Raw genomic sequence first — 20,219 nt, 5'->3', positions numbered from 1 at the left:
CATCTTCCTGCTTCTTTTTGTTGGCAGAGGAGAACTGGTTAAGCTGCCCTTTTTCTATTGGGAAAAGCTAAATACCCTGCTCTCCCAAGGTAAGCAGGCAGGCAGGCAGGCAGGCAGCTCCTGGTCTGTGTGGCCACACAGGGAGGGAAGGGACACTTCCTGCTTTGAACTACGTGCTGTTCCCTCAGGAAACAGTTAACTGCCGTTCTCAAGGCACAGCAGAGGGGGGTCATACCTTTGATCATCAGATACCAAGGTAACATTGACTGGTTTTCCTCTCTCTGCAGTCTGATATGTTGCTTTCCTCATTTTAAGCATCCAAAAACAAGAGAAGAAAGACAACTGCTTTCCCCAAAAGAGAAGTCTGCAAAGCACTCGTGCTTGTGTGAACTCTTTCTCTTGCTTCTTTTCACAAAAGGAGATGGCCAGCAATTAGAAGGCAGGCAGCGCTTTGGGAATAGTTCTGCTATTCTCTCTGTTTTTGGTGTTTCAGAAGTTTCTGCTCAGTTAAATTCCCACAAACAGCAGATGGATGTCCTTTCAAGTCTGCCTCTGGACCAGACTCAGTGTCATTCATGCCTGGGAATAAGAGGTGCTTTCTACTTTGCAGGTAGAAAGTAACATACTACACAGATTTTCAAGGTTAACAGAGCTCTTCAGGGACCCTGAGATTTTACTATAGAAGGTTAAACTCTGCTACACAGTGTATTACAGGCTAAGGAGGAGGATAACATTCCCTGGTGTTTCTGAGGCAGTCATTTTTCAACCCTTACTCAAGATATGGGTGGGGAGAGCTGACCCAACCCCAAAAGAGCTCCATCTTTCTCACAACTCCCTATCATTGCAAATACAAAGAAAACTCCAGCCACCTTCTTTTAAATCCCTCTAGTTCCCTGCCAGCCCAACCTGCTGCAGCATGAACACCTTTCTATCCCCTGAGCCAAGTGATTTTACAGCTGGCTGGCAGGAATGGTGCTGCACTGACCAGGATCTGCTGCTTAGCCCTGGTGTCTGCGCATCCACATGCAAAAAACTTATTTCAGTGTCTTGACTTGTATCCCCAATTTACACTTACTACAGCTTTACTTCAAAGTGCTCTTGGTCCTGTCACAACCTACTCATTTGTATCTCATGTTTAACTGCACGACTACACAGAGTTCCTAAGCAATAATCAGCATACACCCCTTTTTTTTTTTTTGGTGCAATTTTCTTTCTTTAATTTTTTTTTTTTTAAAGTAGACATTACCCGAGCTGCTCCCAGTAGTTAAACCTGTCTCTGATTAAAATGTCATGCTCTGGTACATGCTGTTTGTGTTCAGCCCCTGGGATCCATCCACAAAGTCAATCAATACATCGTGCAGAACACAGATTACAAGAGGTGCCACCCAGCCACCTTTGTGCCTGCAGTTGCTCTCTCTCTCTGGCAGCTCTCCCAGCAGCCCTGCAGACGGCAGACGCAGCACAAGGGAGAGCAAAAGTAGTTTATTGGCAGAGATGCACACTGTAACACAAATTGCAGGCAGCTGCCTTAACACATCCTGACAAGGAAGCTCTGATTGGGCTTGACACCTACATGATATACAACTCTCCAACTATACAGGTCCTGAGGGAGCGCAGCAGAGGCCTGCTGCCCGGGAGAGATGCAGGTTAACATGCCAGGAGTTAGCCAGCACTGCTGCTCCCTTGTTAATATAAACAGCGGCAACTTGCCTTAAAGAAGGAAGCACAAAGTGACCTTCACCGCCTGGCAGTCAGCAGTCTTAAATCCAGCAACAAACACAACACAATACCTTACACGTCTCAGAATGGTTTTTAAAGAGAGCTAGAACATAATAGCTGCCTCCCCCACTGTATCTCAATTCACCCTTCGACTTTGGCTATTATGTGTTTTCTTGCTAAAGCTTCTGTGGCAATTTCCCCAGCTGCCTGATGCCTGAGGGCTGTGTCAGCTGCACAGCGAGTGCCTCCGAGGCACAGGCATGCTGTGAACTAACACTGCAGGATGGGGCACACAGCAGCCCCCCTTGCACGTACGTGTGCCCACTGCCCAGCTGAATGCATTTGCTTCCTGAGGTTGCCAAGTGCTACTGAGCCAAACAGCTCCTCAAACTGTTACTCTCCTAAAAGAGCAGCCAAGTTCAACACGAGGGAGCTACCCTGCAGATCAAGCAGAAAGATGCTGGCGACTTCAGCGAGGCAAGGATTATAACAGAGCAGGTGGCACTTGTAGGAGTACATGCCTGGCTAAAGCAGCCTGCCAGCTTGCAGAGCTGCTCACCAAGCATCTCCACGAAGGAGTGAAGCAATCCTGGATGAATAACCTCCCACCGAACTGTCAGACAGTGACTCACTTTCCTGAAACCAAAAGGCTTTATAAAGGAAGTGCTTGAATTTTAGTTACCTGTTTATTAAAAGTGGTTTGAGCCCTGGTGAGTGATTTCAGGAGGTTTCAGGTGGTTGCAGCACCCAAAGGTGTTCTGGACCTTGGCATTGCTTCCCGCCCCTCTTCTGACATCCAGTATTTCCTCTGTAATGGTTGCCTGTATCCTATCAGCTGGTTTTCATCTTTGTCTCCTAGCACTCATGATGTAAGAAAACATATTCATAGGTTGTGACATTCTTCTCCAAACTGCCAACTGCTGACCCATCCCTGCTCCTCCACAATTTTTTTGGATGAGACCAGACTTCCCATAATGACACAAAACAGCTTTATCAGCTGATATCAGGCTTCTCAAGCAATAGATACTGATTTTTTTTCTTAAGCTGTAAATCTACAGTGCCCAATGTGTGACAGTGACATATATTTTAATATTGTGCTAATATTGCACTAACTCTCAGAACTACTCCCCCATCTTGGACAATGTGCAGTTGGCTGGTGACAAGTATCACATTAGGAACCTCGACCACTGCAGCAGACTGCAAAGCTCTGCTCTGACCACATCTCCTCAGAGGAGCCTGGCCTTTGTCCACCACAGAAAATCACAGCATCTCCACACTGTGATCCAGCTGACAGAACAGCTTCCTGCAGGGAGATACCTTAATCGTGCTTTTCAAGTTCAGCCTGACAGCTGGTAACACACACAGGCCCACTTGGCATTCACCTTCCACTTAGCACCATGAAAAACCTGCCATTTGACACAGATGACAGGTACCACCAGCATGAGCCATCAGCTGAACAGTATTTTTATTCCAAGTTACCCAACACACAGTACTTTATGAAAAGTCTCTGATTTAGGTCTATATACATATACAGAAAAGTGTTTCAGCCAAGTACCGTGTTGGGTTTTTGTTTAGTTTAATTTTGGGTTTTGGATGAATGGATGGAAAAGGGATAGACAGGCTCATGCAAAAAGAGTATTAGGAAGCTGTCAGCTTCCCTTCACTGTGATTCATGTGGTCCTGAGACACAAGGTAAAATCTTATGTTGAAGAGTAATACAGCAAACCAAGATGTGCTGTACAAAGTCATTTACTTTTGCTCTTCTATTGCTTCTCAAGTGACAGTCACTTAATAAAGAAAATTTTTGGGAGTTCTATGAACAAATGCACTAAATGTACAATTACATTCATTTTATTTCCAGTCGCATCACATCCGTGCCATTGCTCTTAAGGCCTCTCATCACAATGGGACCAAGCATCTTCAGGTATGTGCTAATATGTTATCATTGGCTCCCTGCTAAATAAATTATGCATAGGAAGGCAGCTTTTGAGTCAGATTCTGTGTTAACAGTCATTCAGCTTTAGAAGAGGAAATTCCATTAACTAAAACATATTTCAAGGTAAAGCTCAGGTTGAAAAAATATAAATTATTTTGATGGTCAGTTGGTCAGGTTTGAAGTACATTTTTAAATAAAAGGAAGGGTACCTCTTAATCTTAATCTTCTTGTTTATCAATCACCAGAAAGAATTAATGCATGACCAAAAAGAACTTGTTTGGCCTTAACACCATAGTTTGCCATAGTTAATATTTTGTAACGCATCCTGAAGAAACCACCTGGGGTATCTGGGATACATACTTTGAAAGAAGGAACTCCCTGCAGCCTCATTACATGTTTTAAATCCTGCTTTTCAATTGAGAACATTTAAACAGGATTTTACCTAGCTGAAAGAGCAAATTTAATTCAGCTACTGAAGACTTATGTCCTTAGAATTTTGAAGTTCTCCACTATACTATGAAACATCCAAATAAATCACGGTGGAGAACCATATTGTTGTTGTTTGGGGGTTTTTTTCCTCCAAAATGTGCAAACACAAACACCAAACATTCCCTTGCCCCTTAACAAAAGACAAAGAGGAACAAAACCCCTGACTTTGCCCCTGTGGAAATGGAGGAGAGCCCAGCTGTGCTCCACATGGGGAGCTGCATGTCAGCTGCGTGGCTGGGAGGCTGTGCATCTTTATGTCACACCTTGCTCTGCCCTGGGCCTTCTGGGTGGCCAGGGACACACACTTGTCACTCAGAACAGCGTGGGAGTCAATGTCCCTTACCAGAGAAGCAACTTTTGATCAGTTCACAAAGAGCCTCTGTTTCAGCACACGTAAAACAAGAGTTCATATTGCTGCTGGGCTGGTAGGCCCCGCGAGGCCAAACTCTTCAAAAAGCCTGAAGTACTTCCTTTCTAACACAGGAAGAGCCGTGTTCCAGCAGGATTTGCCTTTTCGGGGCCAGCACGCTGTGCTCAATGAGCCCAGCTGCCACCTACCACTGCTTGAGCGCAGGGCTAAGCCTGTGCTTTCTCCTGTGCCTGGACTTGCCTTCTGCCAGGGAATACGGGGAAAGTTGCAATCTCGGGCTGACGCTGAAAGGTTACGGAGTTGTCATTGCTCCAAACCAACTCTTGCCCCATCTGCTTCCCTAGCATCTGTTCCCATAGCAGTTCCTGACTCCCCGCAGTGAAGGAAATTGGTCTGCTGCACACTGTCAGTACGGAAAGGATAGGAAAGGAGGAAGCAAAACTGGCGCTGTACCAAGCTCATAAGTATTGTCAGGCCTGTTGAACAAATCTGTTCTGCACAGGGCACAAATCACTGGCAATGATGAAATTTTTACCTACCTCAGAGATCCCTATGGAAGTGCCAAGCATGAGTTTCACTTTTCTGCCTCCTGGACAGACAGGGTAGCAGTGATACACGACTGCACTGGGAGGAATAGTCACCTAAAGTCATTTGTGAATACAGTAATATGTGACTTACTACAGAGCCTGAGACATTTTGATTAGGTCTAATAACCTCACACCTTAACAGATGCCATAAGTATTTCTATAGGGAAAAAGAGCAGAAATGGGATGTACATGAACAGCAATAAAGGGCAGGGAAATGTAAGAAGAAGCAACTAATTTATTAGTAATTGATATTAAGGAAATACAGAATAATTTGAAATACAAAATTAAACAATTCGATTGCAGTCAGGAGCCAGTTTGTGTTTTAAAAAGGTATGTGAACTTACAAATACAGACATAGATAATAGTGTCAAGATTGCCCAATAAAAATGACAAGAAAGGGCAAAACAAAACCAAGGTTCGATTTTGCTCACCAGAGCAACTATAATGTCCTGGCACTCAGTAGCAAACTGTGGTGACTGGGCTCCTAGTCGATGCTTTTGTAATGCCAGGGGATCAACTGTGATGTTCTGAGCACTAGGCAGCAGCAGCAGACAGTTCAAACATCTGAACAAACCCTTCTTTCTTCCAAGTCTGCTAAAGGTCTGGACCTGTAATACCCTAAATTGTCATTAAATAATTTAGTCTTTCCTTTCAATTCTCAACCACGAGAACAGGTACCGCATTTAATTAGTGTCTCAATTATCATTTAAATGTTTGCTCATCAAGTTCAATAAAGATCAAGCGGCTGAATTTTGAGACAAGTGGCTGTGTCATCAGTGATCTCCCAAGGGGTGACTTATTTAAAGGTTAGAAATTCATGCAGAGAGTTCTAAAAAAGCATTTAATCGGTATAAATTCTTTTGGCTGCAGACCCTGCCCCTGTGAGCAAGTGTCCAGTTCATCTGACCTTAATGGATTAGGATGTATTTCATGTGTCACAGGAACAGACTGGTCCTAAGCTGCACTCACAAGCTTCTGAGAGGTCATATCTCTCTAAAAATATTTTCTATCAAGCAATTATACTGTAGAAAATTAGCAAGTGATTCACTAAAATAACCTAGCTACACCAGCTGCTGAAATAAAGAGATAGAAAGGTGTGCAGCTGCAACTTCAAGGAGGTGTTCTACTGGCTAGAAATCTGTTTCTCAAAAGAAAGAGTCTTAGATTTGCTTGATCTCCTTCCAACCACCAGTCATCAGCCTATTCCATGAAATGTTTGTCTCTAATCACTGGAAGGAAAGGAAGACAACAATGAAAATTCCCCAAACTTATCACACCTTTTTGAATGAAGATGCATCATCTTTGCTTCTATCTCTGGGCCGCCTACAAAGTCTGGTACTTGCAGAAATGCACAAATTTTCTTTCAGCTTAGGTATTTGCAGCAGCATTGGAGATGAAGAGAGCAGAGTTCTTGAATTTCACAAGAGTTCTTGAATTTCACAAGCAAGATACATAAGGAATTCTTACTGCAAAGCAGGCACATTATTTGTAAACCAAATGTTTCTCTTTTTCAAAATCCTGCTGGCCTCTAGTTGCCCCAGGCATTCCCTCAGAGCTCCAGCTAAAGACAGGACTTCCCAAGCTACCTCTTATCTTATTCTAGCCTACTGCTTTCCAAGGCAGAGTATCAACTGTTAAGCAGACCCTTGCCCTCAGTTCCTACATACAGGTATTACCCTACTGTTGGCTAAATCAAGAGGCACATCACCAAAACAGTCATACAAATAGACAGTCTTGATTAGTGCCTCAGAAGCCTCATATTTAATGTTTGTTACTCAGTGATTTGCAAGGTATGTATTGCCTCAGGTTTCAAACCATTGGCAAAATGGCAGAAACATTCAGCAATGCTGAATCAGGAAACATCCATTGCTAGAAACTCACCAACAATCTCCCATCAACAACTATGCTGAGGTATGCCAGCAAGCAGACCAGTTCTGAACTTATCCATTGTCTCATAACACCTTGCATTATCTAAGTAAGGTATTTTGGTTTTGGAGTTTTTGTCCAAAGCCAAAAATCAGATGTCATATGGCATTTATAGCCAAATGTCTCAGAGAAACCCAAGCAAACCATAACAATTCAATTTTTTTTTGTTCATCAGATATGTAATCCTACGAAGCAAAAAAACCTAATTTCACCAAGGCCATCAATGCATGATTCAGATTTACTACAAGAGTTTTAGTCCAAGCCTTGTGGACAGAGTTCTAAATCAACTGTTTCATTAAACTATTCAGCTGCTGAACTAGTCAATCCACAGTTCCCACTCACCATTTCACATTTATTTACTACCACAAGCTTTACCTGTTTTAAGCAGAGATTTGTTTAGCTGTCTGCAACCAATTATATTTATTGCAAGCTTCTGTCACAGGCTTTTTCCTCAGAATTTTGCCAATTACAAAAGAGGCTTAAAGATCGGCAAACTCCAAACTAATATGGCTAAGATTACAATTCGTGCTAACGACATTGAACTAAAACAGCTTGGCACCAACTGCAACGATGATATGAAATAGGGCTACACAAATAATTGATTTCTCAGATTGGTTGTTAACTTAACGAAAAATATTTTTCCCCTAATTAGAAGGATTGTACCTTTGTCTTTAAAAACCCCAACGAATTAAGACAAGTAAGTTAGTTTTGCTGGTGCTGAAATAAACTGCTGTTTCCATGTTGATGATTTTAACCCATACAATGCAATTGAAATGCCACAAGTATTATTCACCAAAGAAAGGACAGTTTTGTTACCCCAGTGCTTTGTTGCATTGTCTGCTCTAATTTCTAGGACACTCTGGGATCAATAACCTCTGAACCAGATGAAGGGCTGTAAGGTGCTGGGCTATGGCACACCTCCAGCTCAGGCAATTACCAGCTGGCATAGGTGTGTACAAGGGAGGAGAGAAAGATTTTCCAAGGTGAAAAGGATTTTACATCAAGGATTTTACAAACTTCTCACAGAGAAGTCTGCACCTCTAACTCTTTTATTTGGTGTTGGTTTGTTCAGTGATTTAAGAGTTATAGATCCATGAGTCAGTTCCCAAACATTTCAGGTCGAGGTTATCATTGAATCATAGCCTTTGTGAAATGCCCTGTCTCACTTTTCATGCAGCATTTTTCTTTCCTACTGTTGTTTGTATTGTTGCCTGAGCACTGCAAGCAAGCCTCTCAATACAAGAACAGTGTAACTTTCCCACCTCTCACTGCATAGAAATAATTTTGCCTTCCTTCATCACCATACTCAGTGCATTAACATAGAGCTCATTCAAGACTGACAGTTTCTTATTTCTAAGCAGGAAGTATTGCAGAGATGGTGGAAATGTACAGTGCTGTAGCCAGGAGAGAAGAAATATAGGCAGTACAAGCTAACCCCTGCTAGACAAATATTTGGGCATCACAATCCCTAATGTTGTCTTAGATGGCGTTTGAAAATTAAATAAAATAATTGTGGGAAGAAAACAGGGTGACACATTCTTTCCATCTTCCCAGTGCTACCGTTTACCCCTCAGCCTACCACTTAAAAATGTTCTTACCTAAGCAGAAATGCTACAAAGAAACTTCCCAAAGCCAAAACCAATCTGCAGCCTGAGGCAGGGCAGAAAGGGAGTAAGTACCCTGTTTGGCTGCAGCCTGGCTCCTGTGCCTCCTGAAAAGCTTTGTACACAGGGTGCTTTTGCTTTGCATCTGGGTAATTAAGCCTGTTACCTCCTAGTAATAATGCAGGAGTAGGTATGCAGGCTATCCAACACCTCTTTAGCAAGAGAACGGGCTTATCTCTGCTGCATTTGCTCTAAGGGCAGGCTACACCGGTTGTAGCCAGGAATAGGTATTTCCATCTCATGTTGGCATCCCCGGTGAGGCATTTTTCGCAGTTCAGGGGTCAAGCCTTAAACATACCTTCCAGAAGGAAGATAATAAACAGTGCAACATCCACATCTTCAACACTCTGTAATTCAACTGCTGTATGAATATGTGTGTTTAGGGGCTGAACCCACCGTCAGGAAGACTGAGTTCCTATGAGACTGCCAATACAGCATACAGACATTTTGGGATAACAGGTATCAAGCTCCCAAAGGAAAAGGCAAAGTGCAGACATGCCAGCCCACCTGTTCATTCAAAACTGCTTTTGAACAGAAAGCTGACTGCCACAAAAATCTCACTCTAAATCAGGAGAAAAATAATTATTAGACACACATATTAAGGGTGAATACTAATCTCTTGCTGAATGCATCCTCCCTGTCGCTGTTGTTCTGCAGTACTGAAATTTCTTTGGTCCTCTCTCTTTTATAGGTGAATGTCTTACTGATGAAGACCTCTAAGACCAGCAGATTTCCTTCGGTAGAGCTCAAAATATTTGATCAAATGAGACTGGTTTCAGTATTCTTATTTTACGTGTAAGAAAACAGAGGTAGAAGGAAGTGATCTCTCAGCAAATCAGCAGCAAACTTGAAAGAGGGCTCAGAGTCACTCAGCTCTGCCTCAGCACTTCAAGGAGGCCAACCCAGCACTGCCTCAGCCCCCAGGCTGGAAAAAGACACCTCTGTCTGTCCATCCATCCATCTGCCCCGGGGCATCTGCTGGGCAGGGACCACCCCATGGGCTACAGTGGAGTCTCTTTAAAGGCTCCCATCAACCTTACCTATCATCAGGAGCCCACAGTTGAAAAAACTAAATATTAGTCCTTGGAAGCAATATCTTTTAAAGGGTAGAGAGAACAGATGTCCATGTGTTACAGTTCTAATATAAATATCAAGTCCATTGCTTCTGTTGCCAGGCATTCTGGTTGTGACTTCAGTTTTCCCACAAAGAGAGCGCAGAAGCAAAGCACAGATGGGGAAATATTAGTTAAACCACCAAAAAAAAAAAAAGATATTGCTGTTTTTCTGCAAAAGGAAACAACATTTTTAGAAAACACAAATGTAGTTCCAAGCTAAGTGGTTAATATTTTTTTAAAATTCAAATGGAGTGGCAGATCAAATTTGTAATTAGGATTTTAAAGGATGCAAAGTCAAGACAGCAATCCTTCTGGCTTCTGCTATGGGAATTGCTTTTTAGAAAAATCAATATATATATTTATATTCATGAAATCTGAGGTAAATCCTAGAATAGGAGTTGAATCCATTCCTGCTTCTCTAGAAAAATTTTTCACATGGAGGAAACCCTCTGATGAAATTTAAAAATCAAAAAAATATTGATTTTTTTTTAACCCCTTCCAAGAAATGACAACTATTTTCCAAAAGCACTCAAGAGCAAAAATATGATTTTTCTGGGTACTTTTTTTAAACTTACCCTTTTTTTTTTTCACATGAGGGTAACTTTTCTCGAATTTTCAGTCTTCAAGATGATCTATGCACTGTTAGAAGTCTTCTGAAAATATACACAGTTACATAGAAAATTTTAAAGGTGCACCCCACAGTGTTAGTCAGAATAAAAATCTTCTCTAGTCTGAAGAAAAACACTAGATGGTCATAACCAAAGAGTAAACCATAGGAGGGACTGAGAGACACATTCTAAAGGAAAAAAATGGGGCAAGGAGCAACACGTTGGGAAAGAAGCAGCTTTGATAAGTATAACCAAGACAGTTGTTTTTTACATGCTACTTATTTGCAGCCTCCAGACCTTCATGTTCTGCTGCTTGTACATGGAAAAAGTATGTTTTACAGTTTCTGTTACCCTATGACCTTCACCTCACAGGACAACAAATTCCCAGCAAAACAAAGGAATTTTGAAGTTACAAGACTGCAGCCCCAAAAAACGAGTGGAATCAGCAAACCCAGCAATCAAAGAAATGGCTAGCAGTGTAAGTAGAAAAAGAAAATTAAAAGTTAGGACCTAAAAAGGAAAATTAGCATCAGCAGATGTGTCCGAATATGGAAGAACTTTGTCAGTATTTGTCAACAGGAGGCAGTGAATGCAAACTGGAATACAGGAGATTACACTCGAACAGAAAAAATAAAATTGCTTTACAGTGAGTCAAACACTGGAACATGTTGCCCAGAGGAGTTGTGGAGTCTCACTTCTTAGAGTCCCAGTCCTGAACAACCTTCTCTAGCTGACCCTGCCTGAGCAGGGGAGGGGACTAAATGGTCTCCAGAGGAACTTTCCAACCTTAACCTTTCTCTGTGTGAATTTGTTTAATGGGTAAAATCACATCCCTGAGGCAGCCCTGTTGCAGGCTGCCTGCCTTAGTCCAGTGACTCTGGTCCAAACAATAGACACCTACTGCTTCCAAAGCTCATTTGAACTGCACTGACTCTACCTCATCCCTTGAGAAAGCAGCGAAAGAAAGTAACTTTTTTCTCTCAGATTGTTTAGTAAGGTCCTAGGCTGACTGCCAAACTCTTTAATTTCTTTTCAGAAAGTGAATCAAACAGATTTGTAACTCTAACCCTTCCCAAGTCTGGGGCAACAAGCTGTCATCAATGTGACGAGTAGGTTTACGTCACTGGTCACTAAGTCTTTGTCCACTCTGTGAGATTGCTCAGAAGGTGATTTAGTATAACAAAACAAGACTATGTTAAAGGCTTTTCACATCACTCTTTAAAAACTCGGCTGGGGCTAAAATAGATCACAGGAGTCAAGCAGTAATTACTGTCTTTTTCTGCTGAGTTGAGCTAGTTTTGGATCACTGACCAACTTATCATGTTTTCCTTTCACAATAAAAAAAAAAGAAACACGAAATGAAAGGAATCAGTCTACAGGTGAAGATAGATTCCGTAAGCTAAGTTTGTTTGACTGTCAAAGATCAGACACTTGCAGCACATTTTATATGTAGATTTGCTTCAAAACCTGCCCTCTATCTCAACATGTGTCTGATAACCTAGAGAAATCAACTGATAACACTGACTGTCTCAGTGGGGAAAAAAACCAATGAAAAGAAAACAAAATGTACCTCTTCTAATAACTAAATATCAAAGCCTACAAAGTCACACAAGTTGTCTCTTGTCAGATGTCCAGCAGAGAAAATTTTGTTTCTTTTTCTGAAAAATAGCTTAATGAATGTGATTTCAAAATATATACTAATGCTCTTCTTGCAAGTTTATTTCCCAGTATGAATCACCAGCAGAAAGGCAGCTTGAGAGATTTTAAGGGTAGGAGCTGAAGGCAATGTACTTGCGAATGGGAGGAGTAGAAATCAAAGCCTTTGCCCTCTGCTTCATGGCTTGATTGACCTGGCAATTACACAGGCCATTGCCCTGAGCTGCTGCAAACTTTCTTCCACAGCACTGAGTCTTATTTTATAAGGGTTTACATTCCTGATCAGACTTTTTTTTTTTTTTCAATAAGCACCTCTTTTCATCAAGCAATGCCTGACATATAAAGAGTGGGGTAGAAGCAAGGAAAGAGAAATTATGTAGGAGCAAATTATAAGTGTCCAAGAGCAAATTGACAGTGTTTGTTCAGGTGGAAGAAAATCATATTAAACACTTATTGTGTTCCAGAACATCACAGGGTGACACATTGCTGTGTTTTATCAAGGTATTGCATCCTTTTTCAAACCAAACCCATTGACTTTCCATTGTTCAGAGACTCAACAGCCATATGAAGGCCATTAGTTTGGATTTAAAAGCCAGTGAATCATTTCTGCTCGCTCTGTACATAGTCTGGTCTTGCCCTTTAAGCTACAACTTCTGTACAGAAATTGGAGGTCACATATTCAAATGACTGTGCTGCAAGTGAAAAAAAGATACACAGCTGCTTTAGCAGCCCAGGTATTGAAAATGAGGAGTATAGAAATATATTTTTATTCCACTTGTGTCGCTAAGGGAAAAAAATGTTTCTGAGATTCTCCAGTAAGATTTTGCTACAAAAATATTCCAACGTTCTGCAACTGACTACAAAGGAACACACATTTATTAGTCAATCATACTCCTTCACAGCCAAAATGAGTACCAAAGACTGATGTGCTTATCGACAAATGAAACAACAGCAGCATCAAGAATAGATAACTTTCATTTTCCCTTGTGGTCCATTTTGAAGTAATTAGACGCTTATGCTTTCTAATGGTACCCACAATCTGTTTGCTGCTCTTGCATGCTTTGACAGCTTGGGATAGGCAGAGTTGAAATTTTTTCCTCATTGAGGAACATTTTAACTTCAGTGAATGAGATGCAAACTCTTATTTTAAAGAATAGAGAAGAATTCAAATTCTGCTCGCAGGCAGTAGAAAAATTACATACTGTACTTTCCCAGTTCCACTGAGAAGTGAGGAAAGATGCTTCTCCTTTCTAACAAAGTGAAGGAAATTGCTTTGGGCAGGCCACTGGCTAGACCAGGGCTCTCTGTGTCCTGATTAACCACTGGTGCATCAGTCTGGACATCATTTTAGAGGCCAGAGCCAGGGGTGTGAGTGTGTCCTGCTACAAGGTGCCAGGCAGCCTCTCCAGCCTCCGGTGGCCACAGGACTCACAGCACTGGTGAGGGCATGGAAGGGCTTAACTGCAGATAGGGCTTAACTTATAGACCCTTATGTCTCTCCTCTCTATATTCAGTCTACTGTGATAACCATCACACAAGGCAAGCAAGAAGGGCAGGAATGGGGATCAGTTGTCATCCTTGTTTAAAACAAAACCACAACACACATGTCCCAAGCCAGTCCCAAAACAGTACCTACTGATTCAAAGGTTGTGACAGTCAGCCCATGCCCGAGAAGGCTGTAGACTGGCAGGGACATAAGGATGAGCATGCAGCTCCTGAGAGCTCCAGAGACCCCCTGACCTTCAGCTTCAGTCTCTCTGGCTCAGCTGCCCTCATGCCCAGCCACAACTGCAGCAGCAGCTGTCTGGCACAGCAGCATCAGTCTTTGCGACACACCTCTCCTTGTACTTTTTTATTCATAACTATGTCCTGGAGTTAGCTTCTTGAAATCACCTGGATGGTTAGTCACCATCAGTGGAAAAGCAGAGGAAGAGCTATCCTCAGAAAAATGGAAGACAACATGCTAGGTAGCTGTTGGTCACATTTACCACTAAAAGATTGACCACCTTTTAATGCTTCCCGACACAAGGGAGGGGCAATCCTGCCAGGTCTGAGTGGCAATGACAAGAATTAATTTCTACGACCACCTGCCTTTTCTCCCTACCCTGGCTCCCTGCTCCCTCCAGTCCACCTCTGTCTTCAGGCCCAAGGACACTCTTTTGGCTTGGCCAAGCCCCTGGTGCCCTGCTGTCCCAGCCAGGCTCCCTGGGCCTCCTGTTAGAATCCACTGCTGTCCTCAGCTCAGGACTCCCCTCACACTCGGGCAGCCCTGCTCCTCCTGCACCCTCAGAGCAAGGTCACCACTGCTTTCCCTGCTTTCCACCAGGCCACTGCACCAGGAGCAGACCATCAGTGAAAAGGAGACAGCTGCTGTTACACGTACTGCTTTGAGAAGCCCACCCCTTCCTCTCTAGGATCATCCTACCTCGGTGTGGATGAGTTATTCATCTACTGAAATGGGCAGCCTACCTGTGGAAAAATACTTTTTGCTTTGCTGTTGCATGAGCCACCACTGATACAGCTCTCAGCACAGGGCTTTGTTCTACTTCCAAAATATTCCCAACTGTCTGTCATTTCACGCTCTCCTGCCTTCACCTTCCTCATCCTCCCTGTTATTTCTTTTGCATTTGACACCTTGTCTTCTTCCTCTACAAAGAAGTACAGCCAAATTGCATAAGCCTGTTGCATAAATCCCAATTGCAAACCCCAAGATGCCTGTCATGATGCCTTGTTTCTGGTATTCTCTTCCCTCAACACCCCTCCATCCGCCCCCGACCCCCTGATGTTCTCTAGCTCTCTAAATCTTCAGACAAGAGCTATCTTACTATCATTTTCCCCCTGATGTAATGCCAAAGGCCAACTACTTCGCCAGGTTATTAATGGCAATTATTACAATTACAAATTCAAGAAGAATTATTTTGCAACTAAATTAAACATCTAAAGTAAGGGCAAGTACATGTGATGAATACCCAAGAGCTGTCAAATCTCTGCAATTAGTACTCTGTTCAGAGCAAAAGGAAAAGCCTCTGAAGCAGCACTGAATTACAGATCTTTGTGTTCTTTTATTACAATTTTTCACTGTGGAATTAGAGAGAATATATATCACACAAGAACGATCACTTTCAAGGCTCCTGTGCGCATTCACTACCTAAAATCTGAAACTCAAAAACCTTATTGAATGTTTACCAACACCACTAGAAAACAACAGTCTTCATTTCCATTGTAGTCAATTTGTGTAAAAAATCAAAGCAATAAAAACAAACAACTCTGCTGCAATCAAACCTACTTTATTTTTTCCATTGTCTGTTCCCTTCACCATGTTTAAAGCAGGAACAAAAGGCTTTCAGATAGGGCTTCAGTATGCATGCCCAATCATGAAAGACAACTAATTCTTTTATCAGCAATGTATTGATGAGTAGACAATGCTACTATTTTATTTCCCCTGCTGAGATGGAGATAAAGCAGTGCATCCATCAGAACTCCATACAACCTCTAAACTGACCAGGCAGTGGGATCAAAAGAAAAAACAGACATGACTCTCCATCTTAAGACATTTGTTCAAAGCCACACTTTTTCCTTCCTCCACAGAGGACTTTGTAAAAACGTTTCAGAGGCTGCTGAAGATGCAGCATGACAAACAAACTGAGTAACAAGAAAGCTCCATGAGCGAAGTCATTCATGCTAAGCAACCTTTACTCCCCTGTTTGACAGTAAAGGATGTGGAGCTGCACCAGATGGGATAGAAATTTCCCCCCTGGGATCAGAGACATTTGTTCATCAGACATTTGTGCCAGCACAGAGGAAGCTGTGCCAGGAGAAGACATCATGAGCATTTGATTCTAGCTGCATAGCTTGTCTCTAGTGCAGGCAGCATTTCTTTACCCTCCTGTAAGTGCTGTTTCAGCAGCGCTGTAAGGACTTGCAAATTAGACAAATAGTTCCTGCTAAAAGTTGCCTTAATTTTCACCTACATCTTTCTGAGCTAGAATCTCAAGCATCGAAAGAACTTTTAATGGTAGTAGCTGGGAGCTCAGTTTTTAAGTGTCATCCTTGTTATTGACCTTTCTATATAAACAGTGGAATCATAGAATATCTCGGGTTGGAAGGGACCCATAAAGACCACTGAATCCAACTACATTTGATATATCCATTGGACAGATTCAGGTCAATCAGGTGATTGGAATACAAAGAGTTAGGCATACAATAAAATAAACCATCTAAATGATTTTCAGTCTGCAGGGAACACCTCTGGCTAGACAGAGTTGGCTGGAGTTGGGAAACTCACATGGCAGGAAGAAAATAAACAAGTGTATTCAATTAAGAGCAATCCTAAAAGCATAGCTTCTATAATTAAGGTATTATAAAGGAAACCCAAATTCTTCAGAGATATAAGAAATACTTAGAATTCCAGTGTTGTTTGTCTGCCAGTCAATTCTCAGTAGAGAATTTTCCTGTCAGCCAAGTTTAAAGGCCTGGGCTCCAGACAAATTGACTGCTCATAAAAAGAAAATCCATTACATCAGAACTTTTCGCTGTATGCTGAGCTTTGACAGGCTGGAGAATGATGTCCCCCACAGAGTCAAACCATGTGTAAGAACAAAGCCCATATGGCTGTGTTGCATTGTTCTTCTTTCTCTCATCTCTCTCAACAGATAATTTCCAAGCTTAAATTTGCTAAGATCCTTAAACAGAAAGAAATCCTGCAAAAATTGCCATCTCCAGCCTTACTGAAGTTCCTCAAAGAGCAAATTGATACTTGGACTCAAAAGACTTCTTTCAAGTCATAGCTTTTTAAAGAAAACATGGCTTTCTGTAAAAATTACTGTACTCCATCTCCTACTTTTCACCTGGTCATTATTCAGGCTGTAGGCTTGTTAGCATGAGGACTTCCTACAGGCTTTTATAGCCTGCTAAAACTCCCAATATGCATTATGGCCTTCACACATTAGAGCTGCACAATACTATTAATAACAGAAAATGGAAGGGAAATTTACTGACAAATTACTATAATTGAATACACACAATCCACTAACACTGTTTTAAGAGAAAAATACATTACATATAAGAAAGAAATATAATTTTGTGTTATAAGAAGGGACTGAAGTCAGCAAGGCAGAGATAACAACACCTATTAATTATATCTATTCCAGACAGACTCCTTCCTGGCTTGTTTTTAACTTTCATTAATGTGGACTCCACAGCTATGCCACTGTATGCCACTTTCACTGAGGCTTTGCTGCCTTTATCATTAGCAAGCTTTACCAAAGTCCTGAACCTCCTGTGTTGCAGTATATGCTGTGCACCAAGGACATGAAGGAAAAAAGTAAAATTCCTTTATATGGCAATATCCTTTTAGGTATTTGAAGGCTACTATTACACGAATCTCTCTGATTGATCTTTCTCTTTCTGAAAGTGTGATGTTCAGATCTGTATATAGCACTTATGTTGCAGAGTAATTTGAGATATGAGCTAACAGCAAACATCTTTATAGATAATACTTCCAGTTACACTATTGACTATTACATCTTTGTTACAATTAGTGCAAGCGAAGACACAACAGATCAGTGTAGCTGGAAATCAGATCCTGTGGTATAAATTAAATTTAAAAGCTCTTAGCCTCACACTTTAAAAGGACTCTCAGTATTACAGTAAAATGATTCATTAATGCTATCTCTTTGTGTTGGAGAGAGATAACTTCCAACAGTAAAGACTTCCCAAATTTTTTGCCACTGATTGTCACACTGTTGGGATGGAATTATAAGATGTACATCTGATTTTTTTATACTGTGTTCAGCAACTATTATGAAAGGAAAATCCATGTCTTCAAGGATGTTTCTGATCAAACACATCCCCAGAGGTCTCCAAGAATCATGACCATTGCTTATTTGGCATCTTCACCTTCAGAAAATGAGGTGGGAGAGAGAAGCAGCCACAGAGCTGTTAAGCTAACTGGATTCTCTTACAACACCACAACACAGTATTAGCAGGAGGCACAGCAATTGAACTGTGGATAACCAAACTATCCAGGTATCACAGACCAGAAAGAATGAATCACAAAAAATGGACACAAAGCAAAACAGATCCAGCTTCTCAGCAAAAGACCAGGAGGTGTAAAAAATATCAAAACTACTTCTATAAAGAACGATGAAAGTATTTCTGTTAATCTATTCCCAACCACCAACCCCCTAGTTACAGCTTTCTCAGGTTTCTTGGAGAATTGGCTACTGAAATCAAACAGATGACACAGTTTCACACTGATTACAGTGGCACAGTGTGCCAGTTTCCCTCTGTCCCTTCACTGACGTGCCCAGGAACTGTCATCTCTTGGAATTTAAAGCCAAGGGTCACTCACATAGTGGAATGCACTTCATGTCTTTCAAAACATCATTAGGACATAATCACTCATCATTTCCAAATAAATCAATCATACCTCCAAGGCTGAAGACTTAATGCTATACTTTATGCCTAACCATCTCCCTCTAAAATAGACTCTCTCTCCAAGAAACTGTCTGCGGGAGGAATATATATCTATGTCAGACCAGCTTCCAAGTAGCACTGAGTTCATTAATTCCTGTTAAATTTTCCTTTATACTTTTCATAAGTGTTTCTCCACTCCTTGCCTTTGCTCAAATTCACTAGACAGATTACCATGACCCAAAGCTTTACCATAGAACCCCTGGAATCATTATGAGAATATGTATTGACTTTTCACTTTGGAGCAGAGGCATGGCTTTTTGTTTCTTGTTTTTTATGTTTGTTTCCATCATTCATCTCATCTGGGAACAGGAGAATAATTTAATGTCTACCTACAAATTCTAAAAAATCTGTGAATAATTCATGCACTGGAGGAGACCAAATTACCACCCACCTGCACCTGTGGATGTCAAGGGATTAATAATCATTAATAAGCTCCACGTTCTCTTAAACTGCACTACTGTAGCACCAAATAATACATTCGATCAGCATCACTGTCAACTTTGGAAAGCAAAACAGATGCATCACTGGAAGGCAAATGTTCTTTTCTAGATTAAAGAAAATTCATGAGAAGGGCACACTGTGGATCTCCTCACCCCAGACTTTGAGGTCAGCAACTCATTTCACAGGAGAAGAGCAGCATGCACTTATCTCACAGCTTCAACCTGGGAGTCCATCTTTGCATTAGGGGAAAAAAACAGATGAAAAATACAACTCCCATGTCATGGAGTGTAAAAGGAAATCAGCATTTTCTTATTTTGTTACCAGTCAGTGAAACAGGTCTGTCTGACCCCCTTCCACACACACTGAGCTGTTCAGCTTGAGAAAGTACCAGCTCCTGCTGCTAGATCAGACCAATTTCCTCCCGCCTGTTTTGTAGGCAAAGAGAAAAAATTTGTATCCTAGCAGCCCTCTCGCTCCAAGAATGGAGCCTGAAGTGTTGTCTCCATTGTGACAGTGGAGCTCAGGTCTCTCCAGCAAACAGGGTGCCTGGTGCTACATAATGCAGAGCTCTGTCACATCACAAGGGTCTTTGCCAGGTTTTTATACTAACCACTGTGAATTCTGTAAGTGTCAGCAACACAAATGGTATATTTGATCCAGAGTTGCTCCCTTTTGGAGATTCAGCACACCAGGATGCCCCCATCCCTTATCCTGAGAGAAGCTATGCTCCTGGGGTCTCCCTGCCCTTCCCCCAGGCTTAGGGGCTGCACTGCAGCCAGGAGGGTCTCTCAGCCCTGCACCCACCAGCTCCCCAAAGAGACACGCCCAGCTGAGGACTTGGAGCTGCTGCACCAGCCCCTCCTCCTCCATCCCATCCTTGCCCTGCTAAGGGCTCTTGGCTGCACACATCACCATGGGACAGGCCCAGGGACACTGCCTGGAGCACCTCCTGCCCTGGGCTCAGCCTGCCACATGTCCTGAAGAGAAGGCACTGAGGGTGCCCTCCGGGTCAGTCCCAGCTGCACGTGGTGCGTGTCCAAGGGCAGCACTCGGGCACTTCAGGCCCTGACCAGTGTTCTGCTCAAGAAGTGACCACTGATACCCCGAGCATGAGCCTCCCAGGTCAGCACCAAATTTACTCTTTCCACTTACCCCAAATATGTTGTCCACAGTCTTCAGCTGTTTATATTTGCCTTGTTTGGGGTTTGTTGGCTTTTTTTGTTTGTGGGGT

The 20,219-nt window shown here is 42.1% G+C and overlaps 1 long non-coding RNA gene across 2 annotated transcripts; it reads right to left on the bottom strand.

Moving 5' to 3' along the window:
* Window positions 1–156: 156 nt before the first annotated feature.
* Window positions 157–19,422, bottom strand: LOC108493948. 2 transcript variants are annotated; one of them, XR_001873667.1, is made up of 6 exons: window positions 19,310–19,422; window positions 19,141–19,221; window positions 10,382–10,459; window positions 5,533–5,709; window positions 5,054–5,155; window positions 157–2,580 (listed from the first exon to the last, which is right to left on the bottom strand). It is a non-coding gene; the product is annotated as an uncharacterized LOC108493948 (long non-coding RNA). The 2 variants fall into 2 exon arrangements; XR_001873668.1 differs by having other exon boundaries at window positions 157–2,574.
* Between the last annotated feature and the right edge of the window lie 797 nt (window positions 19,423–20,219).

The sequence above is a fragment of the Lepidothrix coronata genome, unplaced genomic scaffold, assembly GCF_001604755.1.
Source record: "Lepidothrix coronata isolate B3197 unplaced genomic scaffold, Lepidothrix_coronata-1.0 Scaffold21, whole genome shotgun sequence".
Lineage (NCBI taxonomy): Eukaryota > Metazoa > Chordata > Aves > Passeriformes > Pipridae > Lepidothrix > Lepidothrix coronata.
This window is presented reverse-complemented; position numbering and strand designations above follow the sequence as displayed.